Source organism: Pseudorasbora parva, chromosome 6 (assembly GCF_024679245.1).
Source record: "Pseudorasbora parva isolate DD20220531a chromosome 6, ASM2467924v1, whole genome shotgun sequence".
In the NCBI taxonomy this organism is placed as follows: domain Eukaryota; kingdom Metazoa; phylum Chordata; class Actinopteri; order Cypriniformes; family Gobionidae; genus Pseudorasbora; species Pseudorasbora parva.
In genome coordinates this window covers 26,521,896-26,549,296 of record NC_090177.1, presented here as the reverse complement: position 1 = coordinate 26,549,296, position 27,401 = coordinate 26,521,896, and the positions used below count along the sequence as shown (strand labels likewise).

Sequence of the window (27,401 nt, the reverse complement as noted above, 5' to 3'; positions counted from 1 at the left end):
TGTGGAAAGCGAAAGCTGAATCACGTTGTTTAAATATTTTCTCCCGTTGCTTTTGGCTCACTATGGGCTTCTCCCCATTCTTCCCCCTTGACTTTATCAGACTAGTCTCCAGGACATGTCTCCACGTCCCCCCGATTGTCTCATAGACAGTAAAAGATTGCCTGCGAGCGTCTCTTCAGGTCTATACGGTAATTTCTCAACTGTGCGACAGGGTCGCGTTGGTTATGACGCAATCGTTAGCCTATTTTTACAAAAACAGCTGCTGCGGGGCGATAGTGTAAGATACAAGGTAATGGAGCCTTTTATACATTGTCATGTTTCTTTAGAAATAAACAATGGACAAATGGAGTCTTTAAACGTCTCAGATGTAAAGTTATTCACTGTCAAAGTGACTCAAAAATGAATGGGAGTCAATGGGATGCTAACAGCAGGTGATGGCTTGGTTAGCAATGGCAGCCCCTAGGGGTGGAACGCTTTCCGAGCGCTAGATTACCCCCTTGATATTTCCAAATTCCAATTGTTTCAATGGGAGCGCCTCGTTTTTAAAATGTTCTACGTAAAAGGTAAAACCAACCAAGCGGCAACCTCCCGCGGTTTCTCTTTAAGCCAACACGGAAGTGACTTAAATTGCAATTCATCGACTGGCCGCTAGAGACAGGCTCCAAAAGGGAGTCAAATCTGTAGCTCCCCAATGTTAAAATGCCCAACTTTACCATGAATTTTACAGCAGAATAAATAAAAGAATTACAGCCTGGTACAAAAAGTGGTTTTGGTTTATATAGCCTAGCTAATTTTGCCCTTCATGACAAATGTGAGTTGTTGAATATAACTCATCAGTTTAAATTATATTAAGCCTTAAAGTGCTGCATAATTAAGGGTGTGGCCAATTGAGTATAACAGATCTGTTTAAATTATATAAAGCCTTAAAATTCTGAATAATTAAGGGCGTGACCACTTGAGTGACATTGCCACTATAGTCGAGCTAGCGCCCACAGCTATGTGTTTTAAGCTGGCTAAAAATGCTTTGGTGGTCTCACGGCCTTACTTTATTTTCCTTTCCTTGGCTCTCTCTCTGTCCTCTTGTCATAGTGAGGTGTCACAGTGTTCCTGCAGAGTGTTTTTAGACAGGAGGTCAATATTTAATGAAGTGAACCCTCTTGTTAAAATGCTTTAAGTGCTCCTGTTCAGTGGTTTGTTATGGCTTTTATTTATTCATTTAGGACCCTTACTCACTTTCTCTCACTTTCTTTATTCTCTCTAGCCTGTTCTTTCAGGTTTGGAAGAAGAGCCTTAGGTAGCCTATTTTCCCCAAGGAACACCACTGCATCATTCCATTAAACACACACTCTCTCTTCTGGAGACACACACATCAAAAGACACCTAAACACTCACTTCTTACTTCTTACCTTGCTTTATATGATTTGGTGTATATTTACTGAATAATTTCAGTATTATGAGCATGCCAGCACGTCAACATCTCAACATAAAAAAACAGTGGGATGACTTCACAAATGTTCTCCAGCAGATGAGAGATATTGTGTTTTTAAAGTTGCCAGGATTATTCGACAACAGGCGGGTTGTGTGTTTGCACACACAAGTCTGTGCGGGAGATCGGACGGCATATTTAAATAAGTCATGCTCATCAGCAAAGTCTCCATAACATCCAGCACATCAATATTATCAGAAACTAAAAAGCTAAGGGCCATTGGAGATGTTCAAAAATCTCTGTTTTGCCAATAACTATTAATTAAACATCATCACTTACATCTAAAGGGTTTTCATCATATATTTATGCTGGGAATGTTGAACCATGCCGAAAAGTGTGTGTTCAATGTGCCATAAACCCATGAGAAACCGGCATGTGAGCACACACTCACACATATGCGAGTTAACATAAGAGCATAATTTGAAAGGACAGTTTCTCTCCTGCGTGTGCATGTGTGTGTATCTGATCTGAATATGTAGGTCAAACAACCATATATGGAAAGCCTGAAAATTGCCAACTAGAGTACGCTTGAGTAAACACACTCATACACAGCAGTGCTAAACCCATTCAACTAACAGATCGGATCTTTAAGTGTGGAAGTGTGTACCATTTTAGTCCTGCATTAAAACTTTGCCTGTTAGACTCCACAATGTTTTGCACTTGAAGTAAGCTTTGAAACAATCTTTAAATCTTCAAGACAGTAAGAAGCAGGGCTGATGTTGTCAACGGCTTCTTTACTTTAAAAATCTTCCCCCGTATTTCTCCCTCTCAGTTATCACTGAAATATTTAAATGTAATTCCTTTTTTTCCTGCTGGTTTTTGGAACATCAAATGAAGTTTTAATTGGATTTTTTCCACCATGGGTTCGTGTTTAGAGATTTTATTCATCAGTTCTTTCATTTGTTAAATCTCAACCTCTGCTGATGAACCACACATATTTGTCCTCACAAGTCAGCGTTATCAGACAGAGGAAGAGAGGGAGGGAGGGATTTGGAGACAAGGAAAAAGGAACAAATTGAGCCAAAACAGAACATGTCAAATAGAAGATCTTGGAATAGTGTATCGAAGACTAAATAGTTTGAGCTGTTTGACACATAAACACTCGAGACGAGCCATGTATGCTCCAATCTAACTGTAAATGATGAAAAAAATGCTCATTAGCATAGAGACAGGTTTAATCAAATCAGCTGTGGGTACAAATTAGTCAGTGAGAGCATAATGAGTTAGGAATTAATTAGAAACATAATGAGAATACGAAAATATGGGAATCCTAGCATCTGCACATTCTCTTCTGGTCACTATAGACTCCCAAAAGCCCTCCGCCTCAACCTCTTTCCTTCTTTCTTTCTTTCTTTCTTTCTTTCTTTCTTTCTTTCTTTCTTTCTTTCTTTCTTTCTTTCTTTCTTTCTTTCTTTCTTTCTTTCGCCAGTGAGAGTATTGGAACATAATGAAGTTAAATATTGTTTGAATGTAAATGACTTTCAGTAAAAGTCCCTCAAATGTTCCTTTTACTCCCTTACCAATGTTATATTAACATCTCAATGCAAAGTCATTACCATGACATAATACCCATTATATAGTGTAAGGTCATGACACAGCTGTTTGCATTTTACACTGTGTGACAGAACATTCTTCCCTGAAACACTTCATCTCCTGTGCATCAGCAGAAACTTCTGCATGTGTCAAGACACCTCTTCCTCTCACCCTTCACAACACGCCTCATTTGTGGTGTAACCAGGCCCCTACTTCTACTGACAAAGACATGGCTCTGAGTAAAATAAAGAAATGAGTTAAAAGGAGCGAAAATAATGTAGCTTTAGCCATTATATCTCATCATAGTACTTATCAAAAATCACATTAATCTTCATTTTATCATAGTACTTATCACATCACCTAACTTTTTATCACAGTACTAACAAAGACGCCAACTTTTTGAGTATGGAGAATTATTAAGAGTGGGGGGTTGGGGGTGAAAAAAAGTAATTACAGTTACCTATGAATAAGGTAATAACAAGGGTTGTTAGATTTGAATATTTTCTGTAATAAGCTAGGATATGTTAAATAATATTAAATTGTTGCTTTAATGTACACAATGTCACCTGCCATTTTAAGGGCCTTTAGCAAAGCAATGCAATTCTATACCTATTCTATAACTATTTGTTTGAATTTGCAGCACACAATGTATGCAAATTATATCAGTCCACGTTGAGTGAAAAGAGGTGCTAAAGTGATTTTAAAATTAAATGATATCTTAATTGAAGTGATGAAGGATTTTGAAAGTCTGACAGTAATCAATGTGGTAAGGTTAATCCTGCATGGTTTAAAACTTTGAAAATGATTGAAAACATTTGTAAGAAATGTATAAAACTAATCAAAAAGTAAATAAAATGCAATCAGTTACATTACTTTAAAGGTGCAGTGTGTAGTACGAGGATCTATTGACATAAATGCAATAATATACATAACTGTGCTTTCAGTGGCGTATAAACACCTTGTTTTTATTACCTTAGAATGAACTATTTCTATCAACATACACCGCTGCTCCCCTTACAATGTAGTCAATAAACACTAAATGGACAAATTGCTCTTCAAAGAGCTAGCAACTCTCTGCTGTCTCAGATGGAGACATCTTTGTTCTGTGTCAGCCACCGTAGCTTCTCTATATGCTATAAAAGGGAGGGGTCAGCGGTGGGCTGTTGCAATTCACAACCTCACCACTAGATGCCGCTAACATTTACACAGGGCACCTTTAATAAAGTAATTGAAATAGTTACACTACTTATTACATTTTAATATATATAGGGTAACTTGTAATTTGTAACCTATTACATTTCTAAAGTAACCTTTCCAGCACTGACAGTGACCTTGCACTGTGTGGGGAAAATGTGATTGTTACAAACTGGTCTAATCAAGAGCTTGCAGGCCTTCATTGGTTTAATTAAAACTCTTGTCAGTGTGTTTGACTACATATGGTGCTGTGCAGCCCAAATGGCGTATGACATGAAAATACAGTGAGGTTCTTGATGTCATACACCAAACAGTCTAAGCAGCATGTTGACTTTTTTAATTTGCCGTGAGATTTATTTGGGCAGCATGAGAGCGTGAGACGGAACCTGAAATGCCGTTGGTAACCCTGGTACTAATGCCGCCTTCACGTGCTCACGGAATTATCGTAAATACGAGTTTCTGAGGTAAATATTGCACATGAACGCCCTCTGATGTCGGGTTTACCTCTGGGAAGTTCAGAAATAATTTTGATACCCAAGTTCCCGAGATGGGCGTGGCATAACCGTTAAATAGCGGATGGGAGACAAATTTCTGCTGTGGCAGGTGTTTTATTAGCGGTTTGTTTCATTGTCTTGTCTTGCCGTTAAAGTAGTACACATTTGCATAAACTAATAATCATTTGAAGCATATATTGTGTATTTTAAACACATCGAAAATCGCATGTAGTTGACAATCATTCCAGAATAGAAGCTAACTATCTAGATATTGTGGTAAAAGTAGCTATACAATAGGATCAGGTATGGCTGAAAACTATTACCATTTTAGTCTTTAAGCAGTCTTACCTTGTCTACATTATGCCTTTATTGTGAATGTGATTATAAACAATATGCTTTCGTGTTGTGCTGCTAGTTTTTGTCAGTGATTCTATGATTTTCTGGGACCGGGAAATGACTGAAATGGTTATAGTGTTAAAATAACATTTTCCCAAGGTGCACAAAATTATGAACCTGGCGTCCTTCTTTCTTTCCGACAAAGCACCTGAACACAACAAGCTCGTAATCACGACTTCTGAAGTGGGAAGTAGGAAACTTCCAATAGCACATGATGGCAGCATTAATCACTATATCACAGTACTCTTCACATTTTATCATAGTACTTATCATATAACATGAATTTGTGCATTTTATCACAGTACTCATCACATCATCACAGTACTCCTCACATTTGATTACAATAAAGAAGCTTTCACTAGATGGCGTAACGCTAGTACTGGACGCAGAACTGTTAACATTAGCACTGCTGTAGAGCAATAAAACATCAGCCTCTGATGTCATGGAGGGGAGGTGGTATCGTTTATACCTGCACAGTGCTAGTTTTAGACCTTTTAGCTCTTAAAAAACACTTCTTTATAGGCTGCATGTCCTGTTTTTGGAATAAACATTATTTGCAATGACCTTTTAGCCACAGTGCGATTATGTGACTACTTATAACTTCTCACATTTTATCACAGAACTCATTACTGCATTACTCATTAGATTTGATCACAGTACTCATCACATCATGACATTACTTCTCGCAATTTTCCTTACAACTCATCACATTATTCCTCACATATTCGTCATACCCATAACACCAATATTTTATGTTCTTTGACAATGGTCAATGTTCTTTACAATTTTATCACAATTGACAATTCATACTGCTCCGAATATCACACTTTCTACATCTCCTCATATAGTAGGGATAAAACCAGACACCAAACGAGACCAATTAATTAAACATCAATTGTAAATGCAAAATGAGCCATGCTGAATAATCGGCCGTGATTGTTACCGAGCCTTGGTCTCTCAAACAGGAGCGGGTGATCAGGCAGGTGGCTCAGCTGTGGCACTAACGAGCCACTAACGCTTTAACGAGGCTTCTGCCCTCATTTGTTTATGCTAATGAGTTAAAATAATATTTGTTCTTTTTTTCAGCAATAGTGAACAAATGTGCCAGTTTCCCTCCTTCCCCTTGTGTTTGAATAATGGCACAACAAAAGAACCAGGGGTTCAGAGGGAGGCTTTTGTTTTGAGCTAATTAGTTTAATAAGGTCAACTGGTTTGATATCAAGTTGTAGAGGAATCTGGAGCCTTTTGATATATTTAGATTAGCAGCGATTGTTCTCGGTTTGGTGCGGTGTTCTGAAAGAAAACCTCTGGCTGTGTGAGCTGGCCAACTAAAGATGAGGCACCTTCACAATAAGAAGAGTGTTTTAGAAATCCTTTAAATTGGAATTCCGACCCCCGTTATAAGAAATAATCGCCCTTCTGTGTTTAAAGTAGTGTGTGTGTGTGTGTGTGGGGGGGGGGGGGGGGGGGGGGGGGGGGGGGGGGGGGGAAAGAGACTTCACCCTCATACAGGAGGTTATTTCTTTATTCAGACAGAGTGGTCTTGGCTATGGTGCATGTTCACCATTGAGTGAGTATTCAGCGATGTGAAACCAGCTTGCGTCTGCTCCGCGCTGATAACTTCACAGCAAAGAGATGGCAGCCGACTCAGACTTCTTCTTTTCACCACTGCTCTTATTAATAAGGGAGGGGGTGCTCTTTAATTGGACGCACTGTCCCTCAAAGAAAAATCCGTAACAATAATTTCCTGCAATATTCCACTGCAGGCAGAATTAATAACACAATTATACAGAGAGACACAAGCCATATACGCACGCACGCACACGCACGCACACATGCAGAACTCAGTGATGTGCTGCACTGGACTTTAAACACAGAGTAAAGCAGTTTAATATGCCTCCTTTTTGAAATAGAGAGAAATTGACTCACAGGCTTTGGAGAGAGCTGAATCCATTAGGAGAAGGGGAGTTCAAGTCTCTGAGGTGGACTGAGTAAAACCTACTAAACTAAAAATAACTAAATGAAGACCAGCATATTCTGCACTGTAAAATAAATGAAATAAAAACATTGAAACTCAAATGTTATTTAATAGAATCAGAAATGTCAAAGTGGTACCAAAGTGCCAGAGTAGCAGAGGAATTTGAGTTCTCATAACATCTAGCAGAAAAATGACACAAATTATTAACGTGAAGAGGGTGGAAAAAAATGGGAATCGATAACTGTTTTTTTTTTTACTTTGTGTATTCTTTCTTACTCCTGCAATGCAATATTACCTCATAATTCTTATGCTATTTTTAACCATATTTTCTACAAAGCTAGAAAGCTCCCTGACTGTGATATGCCACGTTTTCTAAAAATAAAAATAAAATAAAAAAAATTGCATATAAAATATATAAACTAAAAAAATTTTACATTTTTAAAAAAATGTTTATTAAGCAGCACTCTCTAATATACACAATTGAGTAAACTTTTAAAGGCAGACTCCTTTAGTTCATTGTGATCTCTTTGAGATCCTGAAAAGTTGTGTGAATGCCAAAAAAACCTAGTCACATATATTATGAGGCACATAATACACCACTGTGATTGGCTGTCCACAGTATTTCACAAACATTACATCAAATCCTTAAAACTAATTTAAACTAGGAAATGTGCAGAGACTGAATACAAACTTGTATTTTATTCTCAGTCTCATCTAAATCGTAAAACATCTTTGACTTAAATGAGTGAGATTTCAATGACCATTCAGCTTCTTTATTACAGACACCATATTTACATTAGTTTACTGTTCTTCACCATATTTTTGAATTATGTATTGTATTGTGGTGTATTTTAGGATTAAAGGAAAAATGTCCTAGCAAAAAAAAAAAAACAGCAGTGTGAGTATTTTTTTTTCTTACAGCAGTGTGAGTATTTTTTTTTTCTTACAGCAGTGTGAGTATTTTTGATTAAGTTTAAAAATTGAGGACTATTTAAAAAAGACTGTAGACACAGCATTATTGTGGTTTAATAGAAGCAATGTTTTTGATGCAGCTTGGTTTTAATAATACTAATAAACATATTTATGAATTGGTCTAAAACCAACACAACACAACACACACACACACACACACACACACACACACACACACACACACACACACACACACACACACACACACACACACACACACACACACACACACACACACACACACACACACACACACACACACACACACTTCTCTTTTAACTGTCATGCAGAGCCTGAAGAGACAAAGCGCATTTCCAGCACAGAGCACATCACCTACATGCATGATTCTAGTTCTGTATCTTACAGTCATCAGTGCTGACGAGCTGTATTTGACAGCAGTCCCACCTCTCGCTTCTGGGCCGTGTAGATTTAATGTGTGCGTGATGTTTGGGTGAGAATGTTAATATATGTATGTGTGTGAGTGGTGGGTAATCTGAAGGGTGGGGTGGTGGGGGGGTTGTTGTCACACTTGTCCTGCGTGAAGAGCCGCTGTAGCGTGCAGTACTGCAGCGATAGGCCGAGCTCATTAAAATACAGACAGTCAGAAACAAAAGCATGCATACACTCACTGTGGCGTGTTCCTGTGTGATAAACGGCACAGTCCCTCATCCGAATTAACCAGCCTTTGTAGTCTCACACACACACACACAAACGTATACATATGCAAACACTTGAACAAAAATATACACTCTCGCACACACACTTTAATGCACATTATATAGACAGTAAAATATTTTAACAAGCAAAATTATATAAAAGGGTACCACTCTTTTCACACTATAAAAAAGGGGCAAAAAGTTATAGAAAAACAAATCACAGGCTAAACAGTTTAATGTGTTCACTAACATAATATTTAAAAAAAAAAAAATCTATATATCTACATTAAATTGAGAAGCTAAATTACAAAAAAATGATAAAATTTGAATTTAATTTTTTGGGCAAATCGTTTTTTCGATATTATTTCGAGCCTAAATCTCACCCTATATATTATTAGATTTAAAACTAATTATAGTCTTAAATTCTAATAAAACAGTAAAATTCTATATTAAATAAATAATACATATTAAAAATATAAAATATACAATATAAATAAATGTAATAAATCTAAAATGCTATTTTTACTGGATAAAAATAAAAAATTATATATTATATATATATATATATATATATATATATATATATATATATATATATATATATATATATTTATATACATACATACATATATACACATACATACATACATACACACACACAGTGAGGAAAATAAGTATTTGAACACCCTGCTATTGCAAGTTCTCCCACTTAGAAAATCATGGAGGGGTTTGAAATTGTCATCGTAGGTGCATGTCCACTGTGAGAGACATAATCTTTAAAAAAAATCTGATATCATAATGTATTGTATCGTAATGTAAACTATTTATTTGTATGATACAGCTGCAAATAAGTATTTGAACACGAGAAAATCAATGTACAGTAAAGTACAGCAGCCTTTTTTGCTACTTATAGTAGCCTTATTTGGTACAGTAGCCTTTGTTTGCAATTACAGAGGTCAAACATTTCCTGTAGTTTTTCATCAGCTATGCAGGAGTAGGGATTTTGGCCCACTCCTCCACACAGATCAGTCAGGTTTCTGGCCTGTTGCTGAGAAACACAGAGCTTGAGCTCCCTCCAAAGATTCTCTATTGGGTTTAGGTCTGGAGACTGGCTAGGCCCCGGCAGAACCTTGATATGCTTCTTATAGAGCCACTCCTGAGTTATTCTGGCTGTGTGCTTCGGGTCATTGTCATGTTGGAAGACCCACCCTCGACCCATCTTCAATGCTCTAACTGAGGGAAGGAGGTTGTTCCCCAAATCTCGCAATACGTGGCCCCGGTCATCCTCTCCTTAATACAGTGCAGTCGCCCTTTCCCATGTGCAGAAAAAAAACACCCAAAGCATGATGCTACCACCCCCCATGCTTCACAGAAGGGATGGTGTTCTTTGTATGGTACTCATCATTCTTCTTCCTCCAAACACGTTTAGTGGAATTATGACCAATAATTTCTATTTTGGTCTCATCTGACCAGATGACTTTCTTCCATGACTCCTCTGGATCATCCAAAAGGTCATTGGCACACTTAAGACGGGCCTGGACATGTGCTGGTTTAAGCAGGGGAACCTTCCGTGCCATGCATGATTTCAAACCATGACGTCTTATTGTATTACCAACATTAACCTTGGAAAGGTGGTCCCAGCTCTTTTCAGGTCATTGACCAGCTCCTCATGTGCAGTTCTGGGCTGATTTCTCACCTTTGTTAGGTTCATTGAGACCCCACGAGGTGAGATCTTGCATGGAGCCCCAGTGCGAAGGAGATTGACAGTCATGTTTAGCTTCTTCCATTTTCTAATGATTTCTCCAGCAGTGGACCTTTTTTACCAAGCTGCTTGGCCATTTCTCTGTAGCCCTTTCCAGCCTTGTGGAGGTGTGCAATGTTGTCTCTAGTGTCTTTGGACAGCTCTTTGGTCTTGGTCATGTTAGTAGTTGGATTCTTACTGATTGTATGGGGTGGACAGGTGTCTTTATGCAGCTAACAACCTCAAACAGGTGCATCTAATTTAGGACAATAAATGGAGTGGAGGTGGACATTTTAAAGGCAGACTAACAGGTCTTTGAGGGTCAGAATTCTAGCTGTTAGACAGTTGTTAATATACTAATTTGCAGCTGTATCATACAAATAAATAGTTAAAAAAGTCATATATTGGGATTTCGGGATTATTTTTAGATTATGTCTCTCACAGTGAACATGCACCTACGATGACAATTTCAGACCCCTCCATGATTTCCAAGTGGGGGAAATTGCAAAATAACAGTGTGTTCATATCTATCTATCTATCTATCTATCTATCTATCTATCTATCTATCTATCTATCTATCTATCTATCTATCTATCTATCTATCTATCTATCTATCCATCCATCCATCCATCCATCCATCCATCCATCCATCCATCCATCCATCCATCCATCCATCCATCCATCCATCCATAAGGGCTGGGACTCAATTAAAAAAAAATATTTTATTAATCTTTTAATTAATTAGAGGCTTTGTAATTAATTAATCGAAATTAATCGTATTTTAATTACATATAAATTAGGGCCGGGACTCGATTAAAAAAAATAATCTAATTAATTAGAGGCTTTGTAATTAATTAATCGAAATTAATCGCATTTTAATCGCATATAAATATTTTACCTGAGAACAATGAGAAGTAATTTTTCACATGTATTTTTAGTATACCATTGAATAATGACTGAATACATAAGCTTAATCAACAAAATATTGTTTATTTATTTCAGTCCAGCAGACCAGTGCAATGTTTGCTATTAAGTGTAGCAAAAGCATATTTGTGATATTTGAGGCTCGATGTGCTGCGGTGATACGCTAATTCCTTGTTGTATAGCAGGGGTGTCCAATCCTGCTCCTGGAGGGCCACTGTTCTGCTGAGTTTAGCTCTAACCCCAATTAAACACACCTGTACCAGCTCATTAAGGTCTTATTAGGCATACTAGAAACTTTAGCAAGCTGGAGCTAAACTCTGCAGGACGTCAGTGGCCCTCCAGGACCGACTTTGGATACCCCTGTTGTATAGCTTGCACACAACCATGCTCTTGTCGACGCTTCCATCATTTCGTTTTTTAAAACTAAATTTCCCATCCACGGGGCCAAGCAAAGCGGTCTCATCAGCTTCTTCGTTCATGTTCACTATGGTTTGTTGTTTTCATGGTTGTTGTCGTGACTCATGAGCGCTAGTTGGTGTTCCAGTATAATCGGTCCGTCAAAACTCATTCATTGAAAAACGTTCCGCGGGGCAAAAATAAGTGCGATTAATTTTTTTTTTTTTTTTTTGCGTAATTAATTAACGCGTTAAAGTCCCGTAGTTAATTAATCTTAATTAACGCGTTAAAGTCCCGGCCCTAATATAAATATTTGATTTGAGAACAATGAGAGGTATTTTTTCAAATGTATTTTTAGTATACCATTGAATAATGATTGAATACAAGCTTAATCAACAAAATATTGTTTATTTATTTCAGTCCAGCAGACCAGTGCAATGTTTGCCATTAAGTGTAGCAAAAGCATATTTGTGATATTTGAGGCTCGATGTGCTGCGGTGATGCGCAAATTCCTTGTTGTATAGCTTGCACACAACCATGCTCTTGTCGACACTTCCATCCTTTGCTTTTTTTAAAACAAAATTTCCCATCCACAGGGCCAAACAAAGTGGTCTCATCAGCTTCACTCTAAAAACTTATACTATGATTTACTCAATTTTTTTGGTGAAACATTTTTACACTAAAAAAATTGAGTAAATTTTAAAGCAGTGGAATCAATTATAGACACCATATGAACTGAGTAAATGTAAGTATAAAAATTAAGTAGATCTGAGTAACTGCATTTGTTACATTAACAAATTCAATTGAGTAGAAAAAATTGGGTAAAAAGCATTTAAAAAACAATATTTACGACTAATATGAACTGTTTTTATTTATGAGTATTACTAACTTGTATAGTATAACTTTAATTTCCTCTAAACCTTTGTAAAATACTCCACAGTCCACACAAACACACTTATACATGACATGGCCTTTATTGTCCACGAGTACGTTACAGCAATAACGTTACAGCATATATTACTGTTTTGACATGTAAAGAATAACAGTTATTTTACAACTTTTAAACTCATGTAACAAACATTTTAGAAGTAAAAATTAAACATTTAAAAGTAATTCAAGTGTAATCAACCGGTCTGTTATCCCATTTCCACCGTATCAGCGCTGTTTCTCGAGCCTGAGATGGACTAACGTTAGCGGTCTGCGGGTGGACTTTGAACTTGAGACCGCTGTCCTGCGTTTCATTTGTAGCTGAAAGATGCTGCGAGGCGCCAGACTCCATAACCTGACAATAAACAAACAGTGCCCAGTTTTAATAAGATTTTATCATCCAAATTCATTATATTCATTATCTTTCCGAATAAAGTTGTGTTTTGAGCAACACAGCAGGCGTTTCAAAGACCAACGCCACACGTTAACTTAAGGTGACTCACACTGTCCCTGTATGTTGTTTTGAATTAAATAAAATGCCTTTTAGCACAGTAATGATTACATAGATAAAAAAAAAAAACATACAAACCTGAATTTCACAGAGGAAATGCCCCAATTCTGCGACGCTGAGAAGAAGAAACTGCTCTGGTGACTGAGGAGAATTCAAATATGCACTCACTCAACCGTCGAGCTGTCGTTGCGTCAGAGGGTGGGGGAGGGGCGCATTGTTTTAATCGAGTAAACTTACTCAATTTCTTCAGTGTGTGTTAAATATTAATAATCTTGATTTTAATTAAGTAATATTTGTGGTTCTTGAAACAGATCGGTTTAATTCTCCATTCTCAAATATTTTGAAATAAATTTCACAAATGTATTAAGTATATTTAAAATAAATAATTGGTTATTTGAATACTAAATTATTTTAGTGAAAAAAACTTAAATACAACTATAAATTTTAGACAAAATTTACTGTTGGATTTTTAGTCAATTATTTTGGTATGTTTAACTAAAACAATCAAGTAAATGATATTGAGAGATTTTATTAAGTTAATAAAGTTAATTATTACTGTGATATTTACTAAGCCACTGAATTATTTTTTAGAGTGTTCTTCATTCATGTTCACACTGGATGTTGTTGTTGTCGTGACTCGTGAACGCTAGTTGGTGTTCAAGTATAATCGGTCCGTCGAAACTCCTTCATTGAAAAACGTTCCGCGGTGCAAAAATAAGTGTGGTTAAAATTATGTTTTTTTTTTTTTTTATTAATTAACTATTAATTAAACATCAATTAATGTTAACTATATTAATTATTAATTAACGTGTTAAAGTCCCGTAATTAATTAATCTTAATTAATGTGTTAAAGTCCCGGCCCTAATATATATATTTATATATAAATGCAATAGCTTTCTAATGTGTTTTATGCTATAATGAAGCTTTAGTGAGACCAACTAACCAGACAAATATTTGTAATATAAAGTAATATTATTTAAGGGACAGCTTAACATCAGCTAAATAAATCAATGACATTAACATGCAACATAGCAACTAACCTAAGCTTTCACACTTGCACCCACATGCAGCTACCTCATCCAGCTACCTACCCCTCTGCCACAGTATGTATATATGTGCAATGTATAAAACAATAGAATATAGCAAACACATTTGAACTTCTCATTAATGTACCAGCAAAATTTGGTCAGGGTACATTTCTTCCTATATTTTATTCGCAGGTTAACGGAGAAACCAATATAATCCTTAATGAACACACAACTGCATAACAGCACAGTAACAAAAAGCCTTCCCTGTCCTTAGTTCATACTACTAGTTCATGACCACTGAGAGAGCAAGAGAGCTTGTCTACAGCACAATAAATATGGGGGGGGGGGGGGGGGAGAAATGACCCCCCTCACCACCACTAGCCCCCCCTACCCATGCAAGGCTGGCCCCCAAGGACACCGCTGTGTGATTGGCCACCATTGGGACAGGAAATCGAAGAAGAGCGGAGAGAAAGAAAAGGTGTGATTTCACTAGCTAAATTACCCACGGGACTGATGAGAGAAACAAATCAGCGAGTGAGAGTCCTGCATCAAGAAGCCAATATCACAGCACATCTCTTAGACTGAAATATGAGGCTATCATGGAACAAAATACAGCATTTCTGTACATTGTCATAACTTACACGGCCAAAAAATAAAGCATCGTTGAACAGGCATAAAATAACTGTATGAAAGGGGTTTTTTTCCCATCGCTTTGAGCAAATCACGAGTGCTCAGGCTATCAGAGATAAACACTGGTCCGCCCTGAAACATGCCCCAATGTCAAACAACCAACCGGGACTTGAAGCAAGGTCACTCCAGCTCTCCTTTAACCCCTCTCTCTCGGTCTCTCTCTCTTTCACACCCCCTTTACTCTGTCACTTAAATGCTTTGCAGTAATTTCACTGTATCAGAGCATCTTTCTGTAAACAGATAAATTATAGCCTATCTGGCTCTGTTCAGAGAGATAAGACTTTCATCTCTCTCTCTCTCTCTCTCTCTCTCTCTCTCTCTCTCTCTCTCTCTCTCTCTCTCTCTCTCTCTCTCTCTCTCAGACTGAATCTATCCAACATTTTTTTAAAGAAGTAAAATTGAGTTTATTGAAATTAAAAAATGTAATTAATACAATGAACATTTTTTGAGAATCGACAACCTTAATTCAAATAATACGTGTAAGCATATTGGGTAATTGTGGGTGATTTCTTTCATTTTATCAACAATTTTTTATTTATTTCAATAAACTCAAAATTTTAAAGCAAACAGGTTTCTTACTTTTTAAGTTAGACCAAGAATATACATGTATTAATGGAGTATTCGTTGACTTTTTTCCTTAAAGTCATGAAAATTCTCAACATCTCAAATGATGATATGTGGTATAAATGACAGACCCACTTTATATTAGGTGGCCTTAACTATGTACCAACATTTAAATTAATAATTAGATACAATGCACTTATTTTGTACATGTTTTTACATTGTACTTATATTTTTAAAAATTTCTGTAATTGCCTCTGTAATTACTTTCTGTAGTTACATTTATAATTACACCGTTGACACGTCCCTTACACCTAACCCATACCCTTAACCCATACCACCACACTGTCCCAAACTTTACCTGTATCCAACCTCAATATCAGCAAAAGTGTTTTGGAATACAATATGAACACAATAAGTACACTGTACGTATTTTTTTATGTAAGTGCATAGTAGTTAAGGCCACCTATAATAGGACCAAATTGACAGTGATTGTTTTAACAATTTTGGATTGAAATGGCATGCTTTGTCTTGCTGATGCTGTGAAAGTCATAGTATTTTTGTACCTTAAATATTCACAAATAAATAATATTAGATTTTTTTGTGTGTAATTTGACCAAATGACTGCTTAGCTGAAAAAGACAAACAAAAACAATCTTTTCAAATGGTAGTTAGCTTGATATATCTTTATTGAATTCACACAACTCATTTAATCTCAAGCTCTTCACTTACACGGTTGTATCATTAGTAAAAAAAATGGAGAAAAAAACCCTGTTATGTGGTGAAAATGATGCCATAATAATATATATTCCAACAAATAGTCAAAGTTTTTTTTAAATTTTACTATTTGTTTAGATCAGTTATGCAAAATATCTACTTAAGACATTAGCATGTTCACGGTTCGCTGATGTTGGTCACATGACGTAGATGAGCAATCAAAATATTTAATCTTTTTTAGGATTTAAAAGGAAAACAATAAATATAAATATAAATATTTGAGGGAATGATAGTAAAAATCAACCACTGGGACATAAAAGTCCCCAAGAGATAAAGAAGCACCTTTATGTCTGCAAGGATTTCGTCAATCCAATAAGATCATTACGAATCTCACTGTACGACATGGATCTAATAAACTTGGGTATGACATGTAGACTGTAGGATGATGACATTTATTGATTCGTATGCTGCGATACAAGTTATAGAAAATGTCATCAGTATGTGCTAGTGGTAAACAAATAGAGCAAGATGAATCACATTTTGGCAAATTTGTTTTTTATGTGCACTAAAAAGAGGAGGAAGTGAAAGAGGAGAATATGAACGTAGTCATGGCTAGAGAAAAGAGCCCAACGTGTTGGCATGCCTCTTTTGCAAATGAAACTTGAGTAGTTTTAAGATTTAGCACCATGTTGCATAGATCAATACGGCATTTAATTTTGTTGGCTAGTCAGTAGAAGTAGGCCATAGCAGCAAACACACTGCAAGATGATCATGCTAAACGTTTGACACTGTCAGAAAATTATTGAATGCTATCTTTGGTCGCAAGACTGTGAAAACGGCCGTCTTTAAACGCCTCTCACTGTACAATGTAGGACCACCATTAGGAGCCATGATTGGTCATCTTTCGTCTGGGACAGCCCAAAATCATACAATGTGTATTGGGAATTAGAGGGGTCTGAGATGACATGAGGGTGAGAGAATCAAAACAGAATTTCTATTTTTGGGTGTACTATACCTTTAAGGGTGGCGTTTCAAAAATATAAAGGCAATTGCGCTCTCCTCAAAGCTCCTTTTCTTAGAAAAGCAGCTTTGCAGAGATGTCAATAGAAGCAGTGCGCATCTGTGCAACACAGTTCAAATCTGATGCTTCAAACAAGCAAAGGTCTCGCTATAGTTTGAGACGACGAGACAATACAATATGAATTTCACTCAACATCCCACTGTTCTTCCCTATTGTTCTTAACAAATGCTCTCCAACTTGATCTCTGTTTCTCTATGTTCACCCCACTCTCTTTTCCCCTCTCCCTATTACAGACACACACAAACACACTCACACATATGCTTTTCATATGTAAATCTCCTCGTGAAGCAGTCTAAGAGCTGGTGCTAGCGTGCTAAATCATTAGCTCCACTGTGACAGAGAGTGCCTCGTATCATTACATCTAATTAGAGCCTTTCTGTTTCCTATCAATTAACAGAGCAATTAAAACCACTGTGGCATGATTACCAACTAACTGCTGACTCAGGGGCAGATATGGAAAACAATAGAATCTGTGAATACACGTACAAAACAAACAAACAAACACACACACAGTGTTGATAATAACAACTAGCGTACCTAGTACCTACTCAAATGCAGCAGCACATTAAGGAAGCCATTTGTATTATTAATAAACTCTGATTCCACAGTCTGAGTGGATGATGTGCAGGGTGAGCGTGTGCACGAGCGCTCAGTCTGAAATAAGGATGGAAAGTAGTGTTAACACATCTGAAAAGAAACCTTTTCTCTTGTTCACACAACAACCACGAGAACAAATTTACCTGTGTGTGTGTAACAGAGGCCAGCTAGTAGTTGCTGTTTGAGTAAACCTCACTCCTCTGACCTCGAGACGCTCAAGCAACTGATGCTAGAGGTTGCAGCCTTTAGCCTCCTTGTTAAAGCGTCCGACTCTCATGCCGGCGGACCTGAGTTCGAGTCCTGGTCCGAACAGTATGGGTTACATGTGCAGGACTGCCAACTCTCATGCATTCAGCGTGAGAGTCACACGAATGAGACGGTTCTCACGCCACACATTCATATCCTCACGCACTTAAAAAAAAAAAAAAAAAAAAAATAGACAACCGACAAGATCGCTGCAGTAGCGCACAAGAACTGATCCTCTCTTTCTCTTTATTACCAGTTACAGCACAAAATAAACATGAATGAATGAACCAGTACAACTTACTGAACTTTATCATGTCTTATGTCATCGCTCAGCCAGTGTTTCAACTGTGGATAAAAAAAGCTTGTGAACAATGGCACCTAATGTTAAATTTACCTCAGAAATGCCATTCAATGACCATAAACTGTAGTTAGCAAGAGTAGCAAAGTCTAACAGAGTAGCATTTTACACAAAAAAACACTACATTTGATCTAATACCATTAAAAAGTTATTATTATTAGGTACAAATAAGTTGTTTAATAATAATAACTTGACAGGCCTCCCTCATACAGTGGGGCAAAAAAAGTATTTAGTCAGCCACTCATTGTGCAAGTTCTCCCACTTAAAAAGATGAGAGAAGAATGATAAAAAATGTTTAGATTTTTTTTTGTAAAAAACACATTCAACTTGTCATGTTTGGAGGATTGCACCATACCCTGTAAAGCTTGAGAGTGGAAACATCACACTTTGGGGCTGTTTTTCTGCAAAGGGATCCGGGCGACTGATCCGTGTAAAGGAAAGAATGAATGGGGTCATGTATCGTGAGATTTTGAGTAAACACCTCCCCTTCCATCAGCAAGGGTATTAAAGATGAAACCTGGCTGGGTCTTTCAGCATGACAATGATCCCAAACACACCACCTGGGCAATGAAGGAGTGGCTTCGTAAGAAGCATTTCGAGGTCCAGGAGTGGCCGAGCCCGTCTCCAGACCTCAACTGCATAGAAAATCTTTGGAGGGAGTTTAAAATCTGTATTGCCCAGCCACAGCCCCCCCCCAAAAAATCACTGCTCTAGAGGAGATCTGCATGGAGGAATGGGCCAAACTACCAGCAACAGCGTGCAAAAAACGAACTTTTGTTATTGACCAAATACTTATTTGCCACAATAATTTGCAAATAAATTATTTAAAAATAAGACAATGCGATTTTCTGGATTTTTTTCTCATTCTGTCTCTCATAGATGAAGTGTACCTATGATGAAAATTACAGGCCTCTGTCAACTTTTTAAGTGGGACACCTTGCACAATTAGTGGCTGACTAAATACTTTTTTGCCCCAATGTAGGTTTACAGCATTGAAAATTATTATTTTTCCTTAAAATACTGTATACAAATATTTATTTATATACAAATTAATACATTTTGAATCAAGATCGAAATCGAATCGCAAGCTTATGAATCAAATCGTGAGATTTGTGTCAATTGTGAATGTCAGATTTGTCAAAATTGTTTCAAATGACTGGCTAGTATTTTCAAAAAAGTAAATATTAATATCATTATTAATTTCAAATTTGATTGATAAATTGTTTATTTATATAAATGCAAAAAATAATAAACAGACAAAATATTAATTATATGTTAATTATGGTATGCATTCATATGTGTGTATTGACATATTATATAAATGTGTAATAATTGTACAATATTGTATGTATGTGTATTTTAGTATGAATAATATTATACAGTATTGTATATTTCACACACCAATATCACGTAATAAGAATGCCAATATTTATAATTGACAGGGATACGTAGTATTATCAAGTATTAAAAAGACATTTTACATGAGAAACAAAACCTACATATATCTTGTTTCCATGGCTACTGGCTATATTGCTTGAGATCCATGATGCCGCGCAACACTATACTGGCGGGAGTGTGCTGATTTTCTATTCTTATTAATTTATTTATTTTTTGAATGTGTTTCTGTAAGTCCAAAAATCCAGGCCATTATTATACAATTCAAACACAATCCAAAACCTCATAATAAACTGCACTGGACTACACTGGACACTACAATATACAAACATGACAGAATTGTAAAAACACTAAGTCTTCGTTTACCATTATCTGTGATTGTGTGAGCGTCTTGGTGCTAATAACAGAGTACGCTGTGAAACTATACTGAGTGTGTGTGCTCATACGAGTGTGTTTGTGTGTCCGTGTTGTGTGTAAATTCAATGTGGCCTCGGGGTAGGGGGTATGATTCAGCACCAGACACTTGGCACGTGCCTTTCTCCCTCAGAAACACACACACACACCCACACACACACACACACACACAAGCGCGTGCACAATAAATCCTCTTCTCCCCCGAGGAGTCGTCCGAGGGAGTGATGTGGAGGAGGGTTAAGTCAGGTGGGGATGAACATCCCTCCCTCCCCCACCTCTCCCCTCCATTACCACATGACCCACAAAATGAGACAAATAGAGCCGCTTCGCTCACTCACTCTCTCTAATTATGTTGGAGAGGTCAGAGTTCACATGTGGGGGTTGAATCTGAATTTTCGGGTGAGATTTAGGGTGGTATAACATTTGGTATGCAGATCAACATAAGCGTGGCAGTTCTGTGTGCATCTGCGTGCTCTTTCCGCAGGGGTTACCGGCTGTAACGTCTATGTGCGCCAGCCGGCCTGGGGAGGGACTAAAGGTTAAAAAGGTCAAGCTCCTCATGGGACTAAGACTGCACCTCATCATGCAAACATGAATATATATACAAACTAATATGGAAAAATGCGTCTCTGCTATTGACCTTTGCCCTTAACCAACCTTGAACCCAACAGAAGGAAGACAATTGACAAAGAAATTTGGTGGACAGTTTGGACCCCATTTGGTCCGTTCAGATCAGTGAATGAATGTTTGGAAGTGGTTTCGATCTAATGAATTCTTTCTGTCATGGATGTCGTGCTCTATGCTGGAGTGCACTGTCACCATCAATAACACTCTCAGTGGTGCTGCGGTAGGAGCTTCACAGGTTCGTCTGCTCGTGACACACTTCCACAGAAACACCGCAGAGAGGAGGCGCTGCCGATCCTCTGTCAGGACAGACCCAGAATCAGATCATCTCAAATCTGCAGTATGGGGGAAAATATAGAGGTTAGGACCTCCTTATGTTAATAACATGAGCCTGATAGGGATGTTAACCTGTTTTTGTGTAGGTCCATAAAGAATTATTTAAGGTCACTGACCATTAGAATAATCTTATGGATGTGGCACATCAGTCGATGAAAGTCTGAACTCAAAATGCGTTCTTTTTTTTTTCCATTGAAACACAAACTGGTTTGAAATCTGGTTGGAGTGTTAGGGTATTTATATTTTTAGTGGGTTTATATTTGGTTGCTCTGAATGGTTGCTTAACACAAAAGTAAAAAGAAATCACCCTTAATTCCTAGATATGGCTTTAATTGCTGCCTCAATTTATACATGGATCAGGCATAACATTATGACCTAATAGTGTGTTGGTTCCACTTTTTCTGCCAAAACAGCCCTGACTCTTCAAGGCATGGACTCCACTAGACCTCTGAAGGTGTGCTATGGTAGCTGGCACCAAGATGTTAGCAGCAGATCATTTAAGTCCTGTAAGTTGTGAGGTGGGGCCTCCATGGATCTGACTTGTTGGTTCAGCACATCCCACAGATGCTCGATTGGTTTGACATCTGGGAAATTTAGAGGCCAAGTCAAAACCTCAAACTCGTTGTGGTGCTCCTCAAACCATTGCTGAACCATTTTTGCTTTGTGGCAGTGCGCATTATCCTACTGAAAGATGCCACAGCCACCAGGGAGTACCGTTGCAATGAAATGGTGTACATGGTCTGCAACAATACTTAGTGATACGTGTCAAAGTAACATCCACATGGATGGCAGGACCCAATGTTTCCCAGCAGAACATTGCCCAAAGCATCACACTGCCTCCACCCGCTTGCCTTCTTCTCATAGTGCATCCTGGTGCCATGTGTTCCCCAGATAAACAATGCACATGCACCCGGCCATCCACGCGATGTAATAGAAAACATGGTTCATCAGACCAGGCCACCTTCTTCTATTCCTCCATGGTGAAGTTCTGATGCTCACGTGCCCACTGTTGTTACTTTCTCCGGTGGATAGGGGTCAGCATGGGCACTCTGACTGATCTGCGGCTATGCAGCCCCCTACACAACAAACTGATGCACTGTGTATTCTGACACCTTTCTATCAGAACCAGTATTAACTTCTTGAACCATTTGAGTTACAGTAGCTCGTCTGGTTGATCGAACCACACTGGCCAGCCTTCGCTCCCCACGTGCATCAATGAGCCTTGGCCACCCATGACCCTGTTGCTGGTTCACCACTGGAGCTGGAGCACTTTTGATTGATACGGACCACACACAAGAGCAGCAGCATTAGATATGCTCTGACCCAGTCGTCTAGCCATCACAATTTAGCCCTTGTCAAACTTGTTCAAATCCTTACGCTTGCCTATTTTTCTTATGTCTAAAAGATCAACTTTGAAGACAAGACGTTCACTTTCTGCCTAATATATCCCACCCACTTACAGGTGCTGTGATGGAGATAATCAGTGTTATTCATTATACCTGATTGGTGTATACAAATACACACAGTGCCCCGTACTTCAGTAACAAATTGGTATAAGATTTGTAACATTTCTGAGAGATATCACAACCTTGTCTTCACCTAACAGAGATAGGCTGCCGCGTCAAAAATTTCACCTCTCATTTCCATAAAGTTTTCCAACTGTTCCACATACACTGCACTGTTGTCAATCCCCCAATCTATTGCACAAGCTAATTAACCAGATCCCACAGATCATAAATAGAAAATGTCCAACTCCTCTCACCCCACCCCACACGTGGACGCATACAGTTGGGTTAGGGGTTTGATCAAATTCTTAACTCAGAGTATGAGTAATAGTACTGATGCTTAACATATTAAGGAATACTAATTAAAGTAAAACTAATCAGTGGAGAACTAAATTAAACTCAGGTCACTGAATTGGCATGCCTGTGCTAATTTAAAGTAATCAAGAGATTTGTGCTGCTCAAGCTGGAACGAGTCCAGGGAGTCAGCAAGAATATAACTGATGACATACATCTCTCTACAGCAAGCTGTGAATATCCTTGATTTGGCATTTAAGGGAGTGTAGTATACACAGTGAGAGAAGATGAGTGTGTGTGACAGATGGCCACAGCTTTTGGCACCAAAGCGAAGCAAGCGAGTATGTACCAGCACAGCGACCACCAAAAGTATTTGTTATGCTGAAATAACTCATCATATTATCATAATCATATTATACGCATCAATGCTTGCTCCTCTTTATTTACTGTAAAATGTGTTATACGGCTCCATTCCTCAAATTTGATTGGTGGCGAATAACATAGTATAACAGCACTGGGATGTTTAACTGTTTTTTATACACTGTGTCAAGTCAAAACCATTTCAACTTTTTTAAAAATACATCGTTTACACTATTTTAATGGTCCCTTCTGAACAGTGTATTGACTATAGTACTCGACTAACACCTACGGTAGATATGTAGGTGCAACGTTACTTATAGTCAACAGAATGTGTTAAAAGGACCATCAAAATAAGGTGAAACCAACACATCTAAAAACCTGTTTTATACCCCATACTGTTGTGATGGTGTGGGAAGTATTCATCACCTTTGGCCCTGCCAGCGACAGAACTGCTTGTTTGCATAACGGCCCACTTCGAGCATAGATAACAAAAATATAATAACTTTGCCTATAACTCTAAATCTGAACAAAAATAAGAGAAAGACACATTGTAAACTTTTGGATTTCATGAGCTTTCTTTTAAGAACCACGTGAAAAGAGAAAATATAGGAATCCATCCCAGACTTCTGGATTGACACATTGACACAATTGCAGAATACACTGGCACAACTCCAACAGGACTAAAAACCAAAGAAAGCCCCAAAGACTGGTGCATGAATACCAGCTGCTATAAACAGCCAGAGAATATCACTAAAGTGTAAATAGAAAAGCACATTTCTGTGCAGTTGCATATCATCTGCAGCATTTCTGGGATATTTCTCAAAACCTGCATGTAGTCTCTTTAGATTGTGTTGAACCTTTAATGGTATATGGAGGGTCAGCACATTATGGGTTCCTTGAAATTCCATTTAGTAACATTAGTGATTTATAGACACAGGACTGCTACATCAGTCACTTGAAGCAATGTCACTAAAATCAGCAGTAGCTTATTAAACAGCCTTGAACTGTGCTGACAGAAAGAAGGACAGAAGACTTTCACAGCACCTGTGAGTTAAATTATTAGTACTGACAGAAATACAGGTTGATCTCTCATCTTGAACTGCTGCTGTGTTTATTCACTTTTTGAAAACATCCTCCATTTTTCCTCTCATTGTATTAACAAGTGTGTTGTGTGGGTGCATGTAATGAAGAGAAAGTCTAGCAGACAGGCTAGTTATCATCTACGTGTAAGGGAGACATTTGAAACACTATTGGGAAATACATACAGTTTAAAAGTCTGAAACTTTATCCTGACAAAAAATGGATACATTAAATTGATCAAAGTGACAGTAAAGACATATAAAATGTTACTAAAGATGTCCATTTCAAATGTCACATGGTTTTTGACAAAAATGTTTTCAGTGTTTCAACATTGATAATAATAATAAATGTTTCTCGGGCCCCAAATCAGCATATTAGAATGATTTACGAATGATCATGTGACACTGAAGACTGGAGAAATTATGCTTTGCCATCACAGAAATAAAGCACATAAACAAATAAAATAAAATAAAAATTATGAATAAATTAAAAATAAAATTAAAATGTGTGTGTGTGTATATATATATATATATATATTATATAATACACCGTTACACCCCTAATATATATATATTATATAATATATATATTATCTAATATAATATAATATATATATATATATATATATATATATATATATATATATATATATATATATATATATATATATATATATACACACACACACACACACATACACACATATACATAAAAAATGTATGTGCTTTATTTCTGTGATATATATATATCATATATATATATATATATATATATATATATATATATATATATATATATATATATATATTATTGTAATAATACAGAATATTAATGTTTATATACTGTATTTCTGATTAAATAAATGCATGCCCATTGACTGTTAGTGAGTAAATTAAATATTTTTTATTTAAAGACACTAGACAGCAGAAGAAAAATACTGAATGAGCACAAAAAACCCTAAAAGAGGCCAACTCCCTCACATCTATTCACATTAACATATTCACACATGATTCTCTGCTTCTGTCTTTCCTGTTCTGCAGGTAAACCTGAACAAATCAGGTGTAACTGAGAAAATGCCCTTCTGCATGTGATCTATTAGGAGGTATTCTGTAGATCTCTAAGCGAACGTTAAAGCAAATTGGAAGCGTTTCAGGCCTCTCTGGCAGTCGTATATTAAGGGGGGAACAGGGGGCGGGGTGTGCGGCCCTAGGTTCTCCCTAACAACATTACAATGAAAAGAACAGGCGGCGAGGAACGACATTGTCATTAACCTCTGCCGTGAATGTAAATCAACGCCCGTTCACGCAAATTACCCCAGTTCCACACAACCCTTCTCCAAAGACCCAGCCAGAAATCTCCCGGATAAATGACGAGGGGCCGTGGAGGGAGTGCATGTGCTGGTCTGTAAATGTCTCCATTGCTATGTTTATTATTCTCTTCTTAATTTTCAGATTTGTCCTCCAGCACTGTTTTTGCGGTCACGATTGAAATGCATCACTAATGTAGTACGGCGTATCAAAAACGAGGCTGAAACAATCGCAAAAGGCAATTTTATATCATTATCCTCATCATCACCACCCAGAACACAAACATTATATCATTAGATTCATTATGCTCAGAGTGTCTCAAGCCACATTAGCGCGCAGAGAGACGCGTTTATTCCGCATTGACAGTCGAGATGGATGGACAGCTGCTGTCTCTGCGCTCGGTCGGGACGTCGACATATTGCACGTCATACGGAAAGGTAACAAATTCACCAGGATGGCTTGAACCATCTGTCTGTGTGTCCTTGCTTGAACAAAGGGGGTCACCATGAGTCAGGACGCTCTGCACCCTCCTATTGTCCTAAATAACAACAGCTGAAAACAATTTTAAAGCTACATATGTACACCAGCTCTGACAATACACAAATTCAAAGCAGAAAGTTTGCAAATGCTGTATGAACAAAAAAACTGTCATTTGGGGATGTAGACAGAACACAAGCACACTTTCAAACACTGTGAGCTATATAATTGGACAACACGCGTAGAAAATGGAGGCAGTTGTGTGGGCCCGTGTGCACAAAGCAAATCAAAATTTTCCAGCGAGCACGATAATCCCTGCACTGTCCTGAGGGAAAATGCCTCTCTCTCTCTCTCCTTCTCTGTCTTTTGAATTCATGTGAGACTCATAACCATCTGGCTGCCGAACAGATTAATTTTTGTTTGAATTAAATATGATCGTTTTTGAATCATTTTGTAGCACGAAGAAGGCTACCTCCTGAGAATGAAAGCGTACAGAGCCAAAATGATGACAGGATTTAATTCTTTATTCTCTTTTAGTGGATAAATGTCACCGAATCGGAGCAATGGACATTTACAGTAAGTCCTCGGTGGGATACATATTGAACTGGTTTACTTAAATATAGGACAAAAAAAATATCCAAGTCAAATCATTTGAAGCTTGATAAAGCAACACCCACACAAATGTAGGCCTAGTGTAAAATAAATGAAATAAAGATGTTCAAAAGGTCTTTGTTATTGGCAATATTTTGGAAGCACGCCTCCAAATCTGCAAATACTGGAGCCATGGGTCGATATTCAATTATGGTTTTTGATAATAACGATAAACCAGCAGTGAAAGCTTGGCTTAAAGCAGCCAAAGTCGCTCTCCCACCGCCCGACTGTTCCTAAAATACAGCCTTAAAACAGCTCTCCTGTAGTTAAGCTTTCCATCTTTCTATTAATTTCTCTTGCAGTGAAAACCAATGAAAAGAAGAGGAAGGTCAAATACCTGTCGGAGAGAGAAAGAGAGAGAGAGAGAGAGAGAGAGAGAGAGAGAGAGAGAGAGAGAGAGAGAGAGAGAGAGAGAGAGAGAGAGAGGGAGAGAGAGAGAGAGACGATCAATAGTGAATTTGGTGATGCTTTT

The 27,401-nt window shown here is 37.6% G+C and overlaps 1 long non-coding RNA gene across 1 annotated transcript in view; it reads right to left on the bottom strand.

Moving 5' to 3' along the window:
* LOC137078812 (uncharacterized) overlaps positions 1 to 27,401 on the bottom strand; it is a 172,462-nt gene that overhangs the window by 83,862 nt on the left and 61,199 nt on the right. The gene's annotated exons all lie outside the window — the stretch shown is intronic.